The sequence below is a fragment of the Muntiacus reevesi genome, chromosome 1 (assembly GCF_963930625.1).
Source record: "Muntiacus reevesi chromosome 1, mMunRee1.1, whole genome shotgun sequence".
NCBI classification, from domain to species: domain Eukaryota; kingdom Metazoa; phylum Chordata; class Mammalia; order Artiodactyla; family Cervidae; genus Muntiacus; species Muntiacus reevesi.
In genome coordinates, this window is record NC_089249.1 from 278,570,707 (window position 1) to 278,586,349 (window position 15,643).

General features: G+C 36.0%; 1 long non-coding RNA gene across 1 annotated transcript; it reads left to right on the forward strand.

Moving 5' to 3' along the window:
* Positions 1-5,756: 5,756 nt before the first annotated feature.
* Positions 5,757-13,469, forward strand: LOC136169154 (uncharacterized). Its single transcript, XR_010663387.1, has 3 exons — positions 5,757-5,909; positions 12,672-12,742; positions 13,187-13,469. It is a non-coding gene; the product is annotated as an uncharacterized lncRNA (long non-coding RNA).
* The last annotated feature ends 2,174 nt before the right edge of the window (positions 13,470-15,643 follow it).

A 15,643-nucleotide genomic window follows, 5' to 3' on the forward strand; every position in this document is an offset into this window, starting at 1 on the left:
CAGACCCTAGTCTCCTTCATCTCCTGCGTTGCAAGTGGGTTCTTCACTGCTGAGTTCACCAGGAAAGACCCACGTGAGCCTTCTAAATTGTATATAGCCTAGAGCAAGACAAATGAAGTCGGGAAGAGGCCAATACATGATGCTTACAGGTAAACTCAGTCAGAAAGCAATCTATTTTATTCCATTCTGAAACATATTTGTGCATGTATAGAGAGACATGTTCACCTGTCCTCAAAACACTTCTTCTTGTCCCAGCCATAAAAAAATGTTGAGTCAGTAGTCCAAGCATTGACTTTACCCTATTATGTCCAAGAAAAGATCACCCTGATGCATGACTTAACAGTATCATGTTGATCTTTTCTTCTTTTCCTTTTGATTAAAGAGAATCATGACGTCAACATGGAATGACCCAATATGGTAACCCCTAATGCCATCTGACTTCTAAAATTTAGTTAACTAAAATTAGATACAATTAAAAATGCTTTTCCACAGTCACACTCACCAAATTTCAAATGCTTAATAGCCACATTGGGCCAGAGGCTATACTATAGAATATTTACATATATTCTATAGTATGGAAAAATTATATAACTATGTAACTCTAGTAGTCTTTGAACTGTGCTAACCGTCAATAATAGGGCTTAAGTCCCTCTGGGGCTGATACATTTTTTTTTGGCAGAAGTTTCTAACAAGGAGTGAGACCAATAATCCTCACTGACTGATCTCTAAATTTAGAGCTATTTACCTGGTGGGCTACAGTCCATAGGGTCGCAAAGAGTCAGACATGACTGAAGCAACTTGGCACACATGCACATATAACAAAGCAATAAATAATCCAACATGTAATTCAGTCTGATTCGATTTATAGGTTTATTTACAAAACTAATTGTAACTAATAGGAATGAAATTTCCCCAAAGTTCAATGATTATAGTAAATTTTATTTTCAAATATGGTATTTCCAAAGGCAACAATACTCACTGTGTCTGCTTTTTTGTAAAGTAATCTTTTTTTTTTTCCCTCTATCAAAGGTGGAATATACCTTCCCACCTTTTAATTTGGGCTATATAGGTTGATCTGCCTCCTAGATTGGCTCAGGAATGCTCTGGCTTTGGCACCAAAACTGCTGTTTTCCAGGAAACACCCTGGGCCCAGGCAAAGAGAGCTGGTGAGTGACTGCAGCCACCCCTGTGATGTGTTGACCAATGGAAAAATAGCAGAAGTGTTTGTAACTTCTGAAGCTGGGCTTTAAGAGACCTGTAACTTCTGCCTGCACTACTTGGAACACTCTTTCTTGGACCTAGTCCCCATGTGTGGGGATACCAAAGAAGCCATTTTAGGAGGCCCACTTGGAAGAGAGCAAGAGCCCAGGCCAACAGCCTCTGCTCATCTCCCTTCCAGCAGCGGATCAAGATTGACAGGCTTACAAATGAGGCCATCTTGGAAACTTCAGCCAACTGTGCCCCAGATGACACCACATTAAGTAAAAAGAGCAGCTTTGTCCACCCACGGAAATCATGAGAGATAATTAATGCTGGTTGTTGCTTTGATTATCCAAGTTTCAATGTGGTTTCTTATACAGCAATAGGTAATTGAGACAGTGAGTGACCAAAGGTCAGCAAGTACTCAGAAGTAAATGTCTAAAAATTAATACTGTCTGCGGTAGAAAATGTACTGGACTTGTAAACAGCAAGTCGACTTTCAGCTCCAGATCCTCAGGTCCTAGCTGAGAGATTTTTAGGAAATCACTTACTCTTAATTCCTTATCAATCAATGGGAGATTACAATACCTTACAAATTTGGTAAGGTAATCCATATGATAAAATTTTAAAACACAGAGTAATACATGAATACCTAACAGTGTTACTATATCGATCATAAATGAACAGATCTATTCTGTTTTAAACTTTAAATATAACAATATGCTTGTTTACAATATGAGTCTTATTACAGAAGTGGTTTAGATAGAGGTGAGAGTTGCAAATGATAGTTTATTAGTAAAATCTTTTGGCTTCTATGCCAATAGGAAAGAAAAGCAACAAATCCTACTATCCTAGCTAAAATACTTTGCACAATATCAAGAAATATTATATCATGTTCACTAAGAACCCATAAAATTATTTTATACCTTATTATACTCCTCCATATTACATTTTCCTGGGGATCTTTCATTTTACTATTTTTAAGTGTCAGTGTTTACTTTGCTCTTTCCATTCAATTTGCCTTAATTGTCCTGATGTTTTTGTTGTTGCTGTTCATTTTCTCTGTAAGGTAGTGTAAAGACAATAACTTGGAAAGTAACACATGGCTTCTAGGTCTTTTGACAAGACAGGCAAAAAGTGTTTCCCTTGGCAGAAGGGTCTTGTGGAGAAGGGAATGTTGTATAGTAAAAGGATTTAATGAGATATGAAATCAGCTGATTTTGGGGGAAAGTTGCTTATGAAAATTATTTCTTATTATCTTTGGTTAATATGCAGAAATACATGTCATGAAAATTTTAATTAAAAAAGGTTAACCTTCTCTCACTTCCAGGTCTTCCTATAGAAATGATAGTGAAAAACAAATCTCCATAAAAAATCAAAGTCATAATGTTTGTGTATCAGAATACATTTCAGGTCATGGAAAAAATAAGGCTGAGTTTCTACAAGACAAAGATATTTTTTATCTTTTCCATGGCTAGTACAATACTGGGGCATTTTTAAACTTGTTATAGAGGATCCATTAAATTTTACCTCTGAAAATGAGGGAGGAAAATTACACACATGGGATCTTTAACAGGTTTTGTATCTAACAGCTTTGACACTATCCCACTGATTTCTGTCCCTGCCTTGATGGGTAGCCTTGAGAAGTGCCTGTTGTCTGGAGTCTAATGTCACAGCAATTAAATTCCCACAGGAAGCAGCAGCTTTAGGAGATGTGATTAGATTGGAGACACTGATGCTTGTTTTGATTTTGAAAATGCATCATCGATCAAGGCTACTGATTTCAGCAACTGCTCCAGCTGAGGGAGGTATGGGCTTAACTTCTGTCTTTATATTTAACTTCAGGGAAAATGAAGTCTTACCCTGCCTGTCAAGCATTTACTCTGATACGTGGTCAATGCCTTTAGCAGATAATCCCCAAAAATGTCAAATAACCTTTATTTCCCAGAGGTCACGTTGATCTTTTTCTTCTCATTCTGACCTCAGAACAGACCTATTCATTTTACAACTGACATCAGACCAAGAGAAAACAGAGTTAAGTTTTAGCTTTTTTCCAGGGGCTTGTTGAGATGCTTTTATTTGTAGTTATTACTATGCCTGCCACCACCCCTCACCAAAACAGAATGTGTCTCTTCTGTGTGTGCCTGTGTGTTATTATCAATAGTTCAAGACATGTTGAAGAAATTCTAAGCACTTCATTTAAGTCAACTGATTTTTATGAACAAAGGATAACATCACTGACGTTAAGTAGTCTCCAAATGAGACTAAAAATTCAAATTTTTAGTTAATAGCAAAGATTTTCTCCAGTCACCATTTTGGGACAGATTCCTCTCTCTCATAATTAACAGCCTCCTAAATTCCATAAGATATTCCTCAGTGGCCTTGTGCATCTAAAAACTTAAATGAGTTATATTCATTATATTGAATGTATGGTATTTTTATTCACACAAAATTGCGACCTAATACAGATGCCTCTGCAAATCAGTTATCACATATTGCAATTCACTTGACCAGGTGACATTCACAATCAATATGCATACAGTGTGAATTGTGGAACCAAGCAAATATCTTACCAATTATATAAGTAAAGGTAACTAATCTAGTTAACTAACTAAGCTAGTTAACCCGTCCCGTTTTCCCTAAAAGATCCTCAAAATTATTTTTTTACTTCAGCTGCCAAATTATCTTGACATGTATCTCAATACTATTTCAACATTATTTTTTGTAACAGAAACTCAAAATTAAAAGTTATTTTTTTGTTATTTCCATAACAAAGAAAGTAGTAGCAGCGTTAGTCACTCAGTCACGTCCAGCTCTTTGCCAAACCACGGACTGTAGCTCGCCAGGCTCTTCTGTCCATGGGAATCTCCAGGCAGGAACATTGGAGTGGATTGCCATTTCCTTCTCCAGAGGATCTTCTTCACCCAGGGATCGAACCCAGGTCTCCTGCATGCAGGCAGATTCTTTACCATTGAGCTACAGGGACTCAACAAAGAATAGTGCAAGTATAGTAAGTATAATAAGCCCCTTGTAAGATATTTATATTGCATTGGGGCCTTTAGTCTTCCTTACATGAAAACTACTTTAAAAATAAGGATAGTACAGTGATCAAGCATGTATATTCTTGATCCACACAGATATGGCTTCATTCGTTGGCTCCACCTTCAAGTATTATCATTTTAGGAGATATGTGTAATCTTGTTAACCCTCGATTACTTTGACTGCTCTTCGGAATTACAATAATAATTAACTCACATGTGCTGGGAGCACAGAATTAGATAATGCATGTGAATCTCTTTATTGAGCCCAATAGTATATAACAGGAGGACAGTAAAAATTAGTGACTACTTGGCTGGCTGTTCAAGAGTAATTTATGAGAAATAATACCTACAATCTATAAAGTCACTAGAGTGTATCAACTAACCCTTGTGCACTCACTCAAAAATGTTTTCTTAGATGCCTACTGTGAGTCAATAATATGCTGGGTGCTTAGATTACAAAACAAAAGAAGTTAGAAGCATGTTAGAAGCATCCCAAGAAGTTGGGATGAGGTAAAGAAGAATGATGTGCCCTCGCGCACGCACACACACACACACACACACACACACACACACACCCACCCAGTGGAGAGCTTCATTAGGCATTGTGGCAACATCAGGGAAGGACACACAAAGTGACCTGGGTCCCGAGCCCTTCCAGAGAGGGTGAGCGCTCGTGGATGGAAGGATGTTCCAGACAGGCTCCTGGACGATCAAATGCAGAGAGGTGAGAAGTGGCACCGTGCGGGGGCTGTAACTGAAAGCAGGAGGCAGAGGATGAATGCAAAGGATGAGTGCTGGAGAGATCCCCGAAGGCCGGCCACTGAGACCTCAGTGTCTGTCTAAGGTGCTCTCACACTGTTTTCTGACCAGTAGGCCACAGTAGGATGTGGTCAAACTCTGCCTTTTAAATAGATCCTTCTGGCAACAGTGGAGGAGGCAATGGCAGCCCACTCCAGCGTCCTCGCCTGGAGAATCCCAGGGACGGGGAGCCTGGTGGGCTGCCGTCTATGGGGTCGCAGAGTTGGACACGACTGAAGCGGCTTAGCAGCGGCAGCAACAATGGAATGAATGCATTTACAAGGAGCTCTGGGACCATTTTAGACCTTCATCTTTGTAGCAGCAGATTTTAGGCCAAGAACCTGAGTCACTTAAAGTCAGACTAGTGTGTCAGGACTGTTATTTAAAGGGAGTTGGTACAGGTACACCCTTTTCTCACAGCACACTTGCCGTCACCTCTCCTACCCATCAGGGGCTGTTACCGCTTCACCTCAGATCACCTCCATGATTAACTGGTATCAGTGATGCCGCCGCAAAAAAACCCCAAAAAACAGCTTTAAAATTTTTTTTTCTTGGACTCTTGAATTGCATTGGTATTGCTGTGTTGAAACCTGAATCACCTGGGCAAGGAGGACTGCACTGCCCAATCAGGGAGGGTTTGCTCTGTGTTCTCCTATTACAGACACTGAACCCTTTGCAGCCACAGCTGGTTTCAGGGAGCAGACGTCAAGAGCAAAAGAAGATGAGAAGGTTTCACTTTTGCTGCTTGGTTACAAATCAGATTTCGGAGATAAAAACGAGGTTTATGTAGAAGAGGCAAAAACCAGAGCGAATCAGTGGAATGCTAACTATGTGGAAACATCTGCTAAAATGAGAACTGATGTCCACGAGGTATTTTTTTGATTTAAGGAGAGAATTTCAAGTCAGAAAGATGGGAGAGATATTTTTTTGGGGGGGGCGGGTGGTGGTGAAATAATATAATATTTACTGTGCCTCTAAGTATGTGCATTTGGATATTCTTGGACTGTTGGCCAGGTTCACACGGTTTGTACAACAAAAGCACCCAGGGGGTCGCTCTCTGAGGGTCGGAGAAAGGGCTTTGGGGGAAGTGGCCTCACCCACAGTTCTGCTCAGCTCTTGGGTTTCCAGTGTCCAGGGGCCCTTGGCCACGATTTTCTCAGCACTTTTGTCTTTCATCTCCTGAGGACGCTCCTCACGCTCCTTTTGGGCCAGCTTGGCTTCTGCTAAAGGCTCTCTATCCCCAGGCCTCCCGCTGGTCATCACCCCAAGGAGTCTGGTTTCTGCTCAATATTCTAGAGAACATTGCTCACGACAGTGTAACACAGGCACACAGCATAAACAGCCGTGACGTTTGTAAACAGTGAAAATTCCAGCTAGAGCAAAGGGGCTAAGGATTATGTGTCACGAGGGGAAAAACAAAAGAATTAGGATGAAGTGATTTGATAATGGAAATCATTACAGTGCGCTGATATAGAAAATGAGACTTACTCATCAAAAACACATAGAGAAGTCATTTTAGCATGTGGTCAGGAAGCTTTCATGAGTATGATATCAAATTTTGATCAATGCTAAACATTTATTTTTTTCAATCACTCAGTATACATTAGTTTCCAGTGATGTTTGTGGTATATAACAGTGCAGAGTAGTTTGAATTAAGAGACATGGATTAATGATCTCAGGATGAATGGTCTTAGAATTCTATAAGAACTTTACCTTCTGGTTAATAGAAATGTCAGGACATAAAATGCATATGTAAAATTAAGTATACAGTCCTGGAATAGTGACAAAGTGAATTATGTGATATTCTTGACTATGTTTTCCATTATTAGTATTCAGGCATTAATATACAGGCATCATTTCTGGCAGTGATTTGATTGTACCAAGCTAATTTTTCCAGAGTGTCTTTCATCTGATATACAATATTGAAAAAGGATGAAACATCATGTACACACATACAAACATACATATGAACACATATGTTTATATAAACATATATACACAAATACATACATACCAATTACATATATACATGCTCAATATGTAGACCTTTATATATACTTACACATGTAAACACACATATATATATCTACGTACTCAAGATATTGGCATTTTTTTCCCAAATAACAGGTATTTTCAAACATGGATATTCTGTGAGCAAAGTTTTAAAGAAGAAAATTTAACTGCTAGTTTCTAACAGAATGAAGAAGAAGCATAAGTGCATTCAAACTACTGGATTATTCCTCATGAAATTGGAATATTAATGTTATTTATATACAGCAATAGATACAGTTGCCACAAGTTTAGGAGATGTATATTAGAAAGCAGCAAAGCATTTATTAATAGATAAAGGTATTAAGTAGTATGCATCTGCAAACCTAGAATGATTTCATTATGTTGACTAGAAAGTTATACAAAAGCAAAGTTAATATTTCTTTCTGGGCATGTGGAGACAATTGATTCAAATATGTAGTTTAGAATTTCAAAAACTTTGGCTGCAGGAGACCCTGCCTCTTATTTAATTGTGGCCTTATTTTGGTATAGTTTTGTTTTTATTGACAATTTTAGAAGATACTAATTTCCAGTTAAATTTAATAATTTTAAAAAAATAAATGTCTTTGTATCCATTAAAGATAAAGGAAGAGAGGAAGTAGGGAAAAAAGAAAAAAGGAAGAGAAGAGAGAGTGAAAAAGGAAAGAGAAATTGAAAGTAAAAGACAAAAAGAAGAGATGGAAAAAATAAAATATGAAATGACATTTTCCAATAAATAACATTTAATGGCAATGCACATGTTTTCATGTAAGTACTGTGTAAGAGAAAAAATACTGTAAGCATTAGTACAATCTCAAGATTGTCAGGAGAACTGATTAATTTTGCTCTCATTCCCATTTTCTCAACAATCTTTGTCTTCAGAGTGGATAAATGCTGTGTCACTCTGGCTTCGCTTGGCAATCTTAAAATTGTCACAAGAATGGATTGGGTGCCGTTTTCTCTTCTTGTTACAATCTTTGTCATGAGCTCTCCCAGACCTTTTAATGCTTGATATGCTCTCATTCTCATTACATATTCTCATTCCCATAACAAAGATTATAATGAAAGAAGAAAATGTCATAAAATTAATCCATTCTCATAACAGTCTGTAACGAGTGCAGAAAATTGAGCAAAATTAATCCGTTCTCATAACAATCTGAAGATTGTAATGAGAACAGAAAATGGCATGAAATTTATCCTTCTTGTGACAATCTTTAAATTGTAACAGGGCAGAAATGGGATACAAGATTAACAAGCCCTCGGGACAAAGGCTCTAACTAGAACTGAAAATCATACAAAATTAATTTGTGTGTGCGTGTGTATGTGTGTATATGTGTATTTGACAAAAGCCTGGAAGCCTGATATAATGCCTGGTTCCATTGGGATGTCATATTAAAATCAGTAACTATTTTAATGTAAAGTATTAGTGCCTGACACCTTTGCTAAAATTGTGAATTAAAACAAATATGGATGTTGATTCTTCAAGTAGACCCTTAAGGGCAAAACTTTTGTAGTAAGTAGTATGCTAAAGAAAGTGGAACTTGTTATTGAATTCATGAATAACCCATTTGTTATCCAATAACTAACTTTAAAATATTTTTAAGTGAATAACATAGCTTAATAAAGAGCAACAGCTTTGTGACTATGAATCTTAATACATTTGTATATGCAGCTGACCCGTGTATTTGTCTGTGTGCAAAGTACAGTTTACCTTATTGTGACTTATTTCTGCTGGCAAACACAAGTGATTTAATATCTAGGTTTTTGGTTTATACTAAATTAAAAAAAATTTACCTAATGTATGTATAATGTCTTCAATTTAGTCATCTAATGAATTGAATTTATAATTGCCTTTCAAAATGTTTTCGCTTTAAATATTCTCAATTTCTAAAAGGAAACTAAGGTCAGAAAATACTTGCAAAGAGCTGCAAATCTACTCAAGCAGAACATGAACTGCTTTTTATTTGCCTTTATAATTGAAGTATAAACAATATAGTGAATTAATGTGCTAATTATTCTCACTTATGAGGGCACACATATTTGTGCAAAAAGTGGAATTTTAAAATACTTGCCTAGAATTGTGATAAAACAGCCATTATAAATGAATTTATGAATATATGCATACTCTATAACAGTTACAAATTTTTTCTGTAAGTACAGAGATTATTACGAAGAAGTGATAATTTAAATAGTTTGACAAAAGTCCATAATTTTAAAGATATATAATAGGAAGACCCTGATGCTGTGAAAGATTGAGGGCAGAAGGAGAAAGGCATGATAGGAATGGTTGGATAGCATCACTGACTCAATGGACATGAATTTTAGCAAACTCCAGGAAATAGTGAAGGACAGGGAAGCCTGTTGTGCTACAGTCCTTAGAGTCACAAAGAGTCAGAAACAATTTAGCAAATAAACAACAACAATAATGAATAACAGTAATATTAAATAATTTTAAAGTTTTATTTTTATGAAATGTAAATGAAAAGCCACATTTATATTGTTGTTTTCCCTCTTTAAATCTCATACCTTTAAAGGCGCTTCAGAAAACTGTGAGTCTATCAGTGAAATTGTGGTACAAATCTAGCTTGTGCTATTTTCCTGAAACTTTCAAAGAAAATGTCTATTTGAAAAACTTCACTGTTAGATATAATTATATTGCTAGCTGAGAATATATTATTGAACATCAATTATCTTAAACATAAAAGATAGTACTAATATTTCAGTCAGAGGTATAGTTAGCATGTTTATAAAAATGTATTTTTAGTTGCAGCTATTTTCATATCTAGAGACTAGATTTGAATGATGTATCTTCTACTATTTCTTTTGACAAGAAAATATAACTATAACTACAATTAAGAGCGATTTTTTTGATAAAAAATATCAGTAGAATCTTGATCAAAATAAGTAAATCTGGAGATGGTCATGGCTCCATAATTTGAGAAACATGCCAGGCCTGGGCTTAAATTGCCACCCATTTTTCTACATCTAGAGGGAAGATAAATATAGTGATTCATAGTACTTGTGAAACCTTCAGAAAGTAAACCTTTGCTTCATGGAAAAATGAGAAATTTGGGAGGTTGCACTTTTCATCATCAACAAAAGCTATTTTTGTAGACCAAAGAAGAAATGAAAAACTTTTCATTTATTTAGCTGTTCCTGGAAAGGTTGTAAAAGGTCCTATATCATGAAAGACGAAAAGGAAGAGCTGTTTTCACAGAAAGCTTTTAAAGAACAAACATCATAAGCACAGATTCATACGGTAGGTGGAATATTGTAGGAAGGTGCAGGGGGCAAAAGCACCAGGATATGTTCCCAGAAAGAGGGGCCTCTTCTCTGTACTTTTTCCATTGTTCCCACCTTTTATATACTTAGCTATAGGTATGTTCCAATTTAGTGCCTTATTCTGCTTGGAAATACAAGTTTTCCAAAAAATATATATAAATGAGTGTAAGTTATCTTTAAAGTCACTTTTACTAAAGTGTACACCCATGGGCAGCTATAAAAAGTACGCTTCTATAATTTCAGTGTGATATGTGCTGTTATCAAAATGCGTACCTTATTCAAAGTAGGCCCTGACTAATTTTATTGCTAAGGTACTCCAAAGTAGTCTTATCTGATTCCATTGATAGAAGAGCTGAATAACTTTACCTATTATTAGGAAGTAAAAATACCCATTTCTTACATAGGCAGAATGGAATATAGCATAATTATTGAGTTGCACACGTCAGGAATGGAGGAAAGGTAATATTCAAAGGAAAACTAAAATGGTTTTCAGTAAGTGTTCAGGTTTTACTTAAATAGAGGCAATTGGTCTTGGAATGTAGCTGTGTTGCCTTAGTAAGGATTATCCCTCCAAACTTGTCAGTCTTGGAGTATAGCTATGATGTGAAGTAATGACGAGCTCATTAACCAGGTGGTAATGAGAACTTTGCATCCAGTTTCTCAAGGACCTCTTTCCCTTGAATATGCTCCAGTTGCTTCTACATTTCCTGTACATACGGAACCATTGATCCATCCCAAGAAGCCTCTGCCCTTGAGTACATGCCCTTACATCATTGCAAATGGAAGGGGTCACTGTCTCCCGCTCTAGATAATTTTTGGAAATCACAGATGTTAACTCTCTACTGTGGAAACTGTGTTCCCTGAGAAACAGTCTCTGTTCTCTAGTCTAGAACGATGGATAGGTTTGCCCATCTGCATCTTGTTTAACTTTTGGTGGTGATTCCATGTCTGTAATTTTTTGCTTGAATTACACAGATGTTTTTCACAGACCTAGTCTGCTAAGGATAGGGCCCCAAGATGGAAGACTGTTTTACTCATGTTATTTTGTCATTTCTTTACGTTTCCTACACCATTTTCTTATCAAGTTTACTTGATAATGATGGCAGAAGTTTGCATTGAATTCCTGTAGTTTATCCTGTTTTGGCCCCCAAACTTATTTAAAAATTTTTCTTTTTATCAATCACCTTTCTCAGATTATATTTAGGTTTGACACACCTCTAAAGGTTTTCAAACTGGGATATATAGACTTTATTATTTATATATTAAATCTCTAAACAGAACTGAATGCTGAATATGAATATGAATAAAAGCTCATTGAAAAGGTATAATTGTATACTACCTCAAATAAAACTCAGTATGTTTAGCTAGTAAAATGACCGCTGTGTATTTCTTCAGCAATACTAAAGTCATAAAGTAATTCTGCAATGTGTCTTAAGTAGGATAGGTAATTTCCCCAGGATTTCATTGATGATGTGCAGCATTGCATGGTACTTCATTTTAGTAAGAAGGAGACAGGTGACACATTGAGTTCAGCAATGAAAATGGAGAGAAAGTGCTTTGTTTAGACATAGCAGAAAAATACCACTTTATATGTAGGCATTTATTTAGCCTTTATTTCAGATGTTTTAACAATTGTACCCTGTCACTTCTGACAGCTGTTTCTTTGAAGCAAAGCCTGTCTTAAAACTACTCCTGCGTACTAATAGCTCTGACACTTCGTATAATGTCTTATAAGAGATAAGAAAATAAGCATGAGGACCAAAACTGGACTTAGGAAGGGGAAAGTCTCAGTAGGTGGAGGTGAGTCACACTTTAGAAAAAACATCAAGAGGGATCGCTTTTATTTCAGTCTCCAGATGCTTTCAGGTTCTGTAGTAAAGCCAGAGGTGTAACAGAGTGCTTCTTTTTTCTAATACTTTAAGATGTTTATCAGTCCAATTACCTTAAATTACCAAAGTCAATTTATAGTCTACTTTTTCTTGTTAATAGACTATAAATTGATTTTTGCTAATTTAAGGTAATTGGACTGATACCATCTTAAAGTATATTTCTACTTGTCAATAAAACCTTCCTTTTAGAACTGTGTTGAACATTTATGACAATCTTTTTTTTTAGAAATGTTTTAAAGTCTATTAACTGACAAATTAATAAAATTCTTATTAATAAATACATAACACATTTAAAAGGAAATGTATAAACAATAAATGCAATCTGCTCATTTATTTACTTTTAAATATAAATGCCTTTGAGATAATAAAAGGAATTATTTTTTCCATTTAATGATTTCTTTTAACCCTGTAAGTAATTTTCTCTCTCTTCCAGGAACAGTGGAAGTCCAGCCTATTTTAGGGTCTGCTCCACCAAAGAAATAGAATGAAAGAGAAGAGAAAGAAGTGAGTTTAATGCTTAAATTGGTAATAACTCACACCTAGAGTGTATTGGAGAAGGAAATGGCAACCCACTCCAGCGTTCTTGCCTGGAGAATCCCAGGGACGGGGAGCCTGGTGGGCTGCCGTCTATGGGGTCACACAGAGTTGGACACGACTGAAGGGACTTAGCAGCAGCAGAGAGTGTATATCTATGATCTGTAGTAAGTGGGGGGGTGCTTAGACATTCCACGTTACACATGAAATAATTAAAATATTTAGGTGAGCATGAATAACGAAGTGGCAGGTTACTGTTTTCTGCCTTGATTCACACAGGTTGCGGCAGGGGTGGAAAGAGGAGGATATCAAACCATGACAAATAAGCTGGTCTCATTTATTTTTTGCTGCATGCCTGCAAGATTTTCAAAGCTTTGTATTTTCAATGTTATCTTTATTATTGTTTCCTTCTAGTTGTTCAGGTCCTCTTCCTCCTAGAATTGTCACTCGATAGCAGAGGAACTCATGCTGGATTACCTCCTCAATTCCATAGAAGTCCTTACCCCACAGCATTCTTACATGAAAGCAAGAAGCAGCAATGAAGACTATACCCAGAATTGGTCAGTGTGTGGAGGCAACATCCCTCTGTGTTGTTTCTGAACATACACAGACATTCTATTGAAGCATTATGAAGTGTGTTTTAATAATATTAATAATATGTAAATGTATTAAAACAATGCTAAAGCACTTTAATATTAATGTATTAAATGTGAAACTGATAATGAATTATGTAAATTATTACATTTAATATTTATGGAAAAGGATTTTGGAGTATGTACTTAAAAATCCACTATTAACTCTTTTTATCTTCTACTTTAATATTCCTCCAGTTTGAAGATTGTTGATTATTTCTAAAGAAAATAGAGTTTCACTAATAATCTAAGGTCTTAATGTTTGAATCAAGTGCTTATGAACTCAGAATCAATGAAAGAATTAGGGAAAATTTTTTATTTGTGATTGCCTAAATTAATCATATGAACTAGTTCATTTATACTTATTATAAGTGAAAAATCATAATGATTAACTGCAAAATACCTCATTTATTATTTTATTCCCTTCAATCAAGAAAATATATCTTTAAGATGGAAATATTATTTTGACTTTTCTTTGTAAAGCCTTCTCTGTTGCTAGAGATTCTCCTATTTAACCTTCATGTTGCAGTTTGCAGGAACATAGCCCCTTATCAAAACTGAGTTTATTTAAAATTATGCAAACAATATATTTAAAATTTTAAATTAAACAACTGTATGTTCAGGCTACTCAAGATGGCTGTTCTCTTGCTCTCTGTACATCCCCTGCTTGACCAGCGCCTCACCTCACTGACCTTCCTATCGACTGCCCCAGACCCACATGGTGATTGTTCATATCCGAGGGGCAGTGATGGCCTTGCCCCTCCTGGTTTCCCTGGTAACGAATGAGCTCACCTGCCTTCAATTCCCCTCTAACTGGTCATCTCCCTTTTCCCCAGGAGTATGTTTTTACATATTGTCTGTCTGAATTTGTTATTTAGAAAATTTAGTGTGATTTTTGTCTGCATTTGTCTGTGATTTTCTTTGTAGTTATCCAGTTTCATGTTCACGGAACTGCTCGAAACTGTGATTTTATATCCTTCAGCAGATTTAGAAAAAGTTTAATCTTTTCTCCTCAATATTTTAATACTCTCCTCCTTATAACCCAATTATATGTATCTCAAGTATTTTGAGCTGCTTCACCTGTATCTTCTATTCTTCTGTGTCCATGTTTTTCTATAAGCTTCAGGTTGGATATTTTCTATTGACTCTTTGAAATCATGAATCCTCTCTTTGTGGGTTACAGGCTTGTGTAGAACACATCCATCAAGTCCTTAACTTAGGTATTGTATGTTGCATTTATAGAATGTAAATTAGATTCTTACTTTTATTGATTCTAAATATATTTTGAAATAATTTATCTTTTCCATCCATTTTCCCCATAGTTTACTGCAGTTTATTTTAATGTATTAACCACATTATTTGGAAATATTTGCCTGATACATCCAATATATGGATTATCTCTGGTTCTGTTCACAAATATATTGTCACATCTAAGTTTATCTTCTCGCATAGATTGTGGCCATAAACTGGTTGCTTCTCATCATCTACTAAGAGTTCCTTTATAAATTTTTTTCAGTTTTAAAATAGTGTTGGATATTTTTTTTTTCTTTTTGGTTGCTTTGTATTGAGGGAATGAGCCTGATAACCTCTTCTAGATCATGACTGGAACTTTAAGTTGTGTTAGTGAAAGGATTTTCTTCTTTAATCAAGTAGAAAAGGCAGAATTATCCTTTTTACTCAGGATCAAAATCACAATCGAACATGGAAAGTTCCTTTTTGTTTCTTAAAGGTATCTGTTGATTCAGCTGCTTCATTCCCTGTCAAGTAGGAGTAGGTTCAGTTTTCCTCCTCATCGACTAAGACACTGTCCTAATAGTTTAAGCGTTAATTCTCACATAGGAATGAGCAGAAGCTCTGCCCAGTGTTTTTCACTGGCTGTACACCTGCACCTTCTCTTCTGAGCAAAATACTTCCGATAAACGTGGGTCAGCCTCCAATGACCCGTCATAATCCCTTCTCCACAGTGCATTAGAATAACCCACTTCTTCACTGATTTGTTGTTTTAGGTGGCCTTCCTGGTTTAGCTTTAAGTAATTATGACCCAAACATCCAGTAAGTATGAATAGAACAACAGTGGATTTTAGAATAGTTGATAGGATAAAGTCAAACATTCTGTTCAGCTCTCATATTTTACACAGTAGGTTACCAAAACACAGGAATCAACATTAGACAAGATTTGCATCAGCTCTCATGTACAAAGATCCTATTTTACATTACCTTGTTCATCTGACAAGAAGAT